Here is a 3,158-nt window from a genome sequence, read left to right as displayed (position 1 = left end):
ATCCTCTCTCCAGACTAGCTAGCTGTAAACTCACATATGAATCCTGTGAGACTCTGGCCTCAGCTCTGCAGACACCAAACTCCCCCCTGAGAGAACTGGACCTCAGCTACAATGACCTGGGAGACAGAGGAGTGAAGCTGCTCTGTGTTGGACTAACCAGTCCACTCTGCAACATACAGACACTAGTGTGAGTTAAATATCTTCAGTATTAGTTATTATGTGGATGTTTTAAACATGTGTTAATCATGTGCTCTTCTGCCCTCTAGTCTAGGTCAGTGTGGTCTGACAGAGGGTTGCTGTTCATATCTGGCCTCAGTCCTGAGTTCACCCAACTCACAACTGAAACAACTGGAGCTGAGAGACAATGACCTGCAGGACTCAGGAGTTACACTGCTGTCTGCTGGACTGGAGGATCCAGACTGTAAACTACACACACTGGGGTAAGCACAGCTGTTTCAGTCAGGTCTGTACTGAGCTGAGTTACACTGCTGTCTGCTGGACTAGAGGATCCAGACTGTAAACTACACACACTGGGGTAAGTACAGCTGTTTCAGTCAGGTCAGTACTGAGCTGAGTTACACTGCTGTCTGTTGGACTGGAGGATCCAGACTGTAAACTACACACACTGGGGTAAGTACAGCTGTTTCAGTCAGGTCTGTACTGAGCTTAGTAAAACAAATACTCTGAAAATCTGATGTTTCACGACAATGTTTGTTTCATGGACAATTGGATGGGTGACCTACAAGATGATTGACACCAGTACATCAACCTGTGTGTCTCTCTGTAGGCTGTCTGGCTGTCAGGTCACAGAGGAGGGCTGTGCTGCTCTGTTCTCAGCTCTGAGGTCAAACCCCTCCCACCTGAAAGAGCTGGACCTGAGCTACAATCACCCAGGAGACCCTGCAGGAGGACTGCTTTCAGCTGCTCTGGTGGATCCCACATATAAACTGATGAAGCTGAAGTAAGTCAGAATAGATGTCCTAATAGTGTGAGCAGTGGTTGTGTCATATGTAGTGTAGTAGGGTCAGTAACATGAGGACATGATGGTAGAATTAAGGGGAAGTTTACCCAGCAGGCTTAGCACTCCAACACAGCATACATCATCACCACATGAATACTCTTCTTCTGCATCTCTGATATCCTGTTGGAATTGTACTCTGTTCTGTATGCAGTAGTTAGGATAGAATACCTGTATGTCTCTAGTAATGAATTGTACTCCGTTCTGTATGCAGTAGGTAGGATAGAATACCTGTATGTCTCTAGTAATGAACTGTACTCCGTTCTGTATGCAGTAGGTAGGATAGAATACCTGTATGTCTCTAGTAATGAATTGTACTCCGTTCTGTATGCAGTAGGTAGGATATAATACCTGTATGTCTCTAGTAATGAATTGTACTCCGTTCTGTATGCAGTAGGTAGGATAGAATACCTGTATGTCTCTAGTAATGAATTGTACTCCGTTCTGTATGCAGTAGGTAGGATAGAATACCTGTATGTCTCTAATAATGAATTGTACTCCGTTCTGTATGCAGTAGGTAGGATAGAATACCTGTATGTCTCTAGTAATGAATTGTACTCTGTTCTGTATGCAGTAGGTAGGATAGAATACCTGTATGTCTCTAATAATGAATTGTACTCTGTTCTGTATGCAGTAGGTAGGATAGAATACCTGTATGTCTCTAGTAATGAACTTGGATAGTGCACCAGAACACAACAATGTGGTTTAAATGTTGACTGCTTTATTAGGTCTTTGTCAGTCAATAACCTGTTTCTCCTACAGTGTGGATCATGGTGTTCTGTATCTACAAAACAACATTTTATATCAAGATGTGGTTTGCTTAAGCTCTCCTTTTGTCTACAGATGCCTGTCATCTCACCCTCGACCCAAATACAGCAAACCCACACCTGATTCTGTCTGAGGGGAACAGGAAGGTGACATGTGTGAAAGAGAAGCTGCATTATGAAGACCATCCAGACAGATTTGACTGTCTTTACCAAGTTCTCTGCAGAGAAGGCTTATCTGGATCTCGTTATTACTGGGAGGTGGAGAGGGATGGTAGCATGGCTGTCGTTGGCGTGGTGTACAAAGGAATGAAGAGGAAGGGATGGGAGGATGACAGTTGGATTGGAGGCAATGGGGAGTCCTGGTGTTTACTCTGCTCTGATAGAGGTTATCACATTAACCATCCTGGAGTCAGCAGATCCATCCCTGGTCCTGTTTCTAACAGAGTTGGAGTGTATCTGGACTGGCCAGCTGGTACTTTGTCCTTCTATAGTGTGTCCTCCTCTGGTACACTGACACACCTTTACACAGAACACACCACATTCACTGAACCCCTCTATCCTGGGTTTGGGGTTTACTCCTCCTTCTCAGTGACCCTGTGTCAGATAGATGACCAACACATTCAGAGGTGAGTCATATAGAAATGTTTATAATTTGTTTACCTCTGGAATCATTTCTATAATTACATTAGTAGTGGTGTGTTTTAATGTGTTCTGTTGGACCTACAGACAGTTAGATTAGTAGTAGTGGTGTGTTTTAATGTGTTCTGTTGGACCTACAGACAGTTAGATTAGTAGTAGTGGTGACTTCACATCTCTAGGGGGGAATGTAACTCATGATACCTGGTGACTTCACATCTCTAGGGGGGAATGTAACTCATGATACCTGGTGACTTCACATCTCTAGGGGGGAATGTAACTCATGATACCTGGTGACTTCACATCTCTAGGGGCTTCCCTCAAGATAAGCAATGTCATGTGTAATGTCACCATCAGTATTGACTTTATGGAAGTTGACAGTGTGTTATGTTACATTTGTCAATGCACCCTACATAGGGAGCTGTTCTCTCAACCTTTATACACTTGTTGTATTGCTTATGAAGACTATATGTATGCTATATAAAGCCTTTATAAGTTGTATTTAGTTTAATCACAGTCTATCCTTCTGCTTTACCAACACCAGAGACCATGGTGGAGAGAGTTGTATCAAGCCTGGACCTGAGGACACCAGAGACCATGGTGGAGAGAGTTGTATCAAGCTTGGACCTGAGAACACCAGAGACCATGGTGGAGAGAGTTGTATCAAGCTTGGACCTGAGAACACCAGAGACCATGGTGGAGAGAGTTGTATCAAGCCTGGACCTGAGAACACCAGA

The sequence above is a fragment of the Salmo trutta genome, unplaced genomic scaffold (assembly GCF_901001165.1).
Source record: "Salmo trutta unplaced genomic scaffold, fSalTru1.1, whole genome shotgun sequence".
NCBI lineage: Eukaryota > Metazoa > Chordata > Actinopteri > Salmoniformes > Salmonidae > Salmo > Salmo trutta.
Note: the sequence above shows the minus strand (reverse complement) of the source record.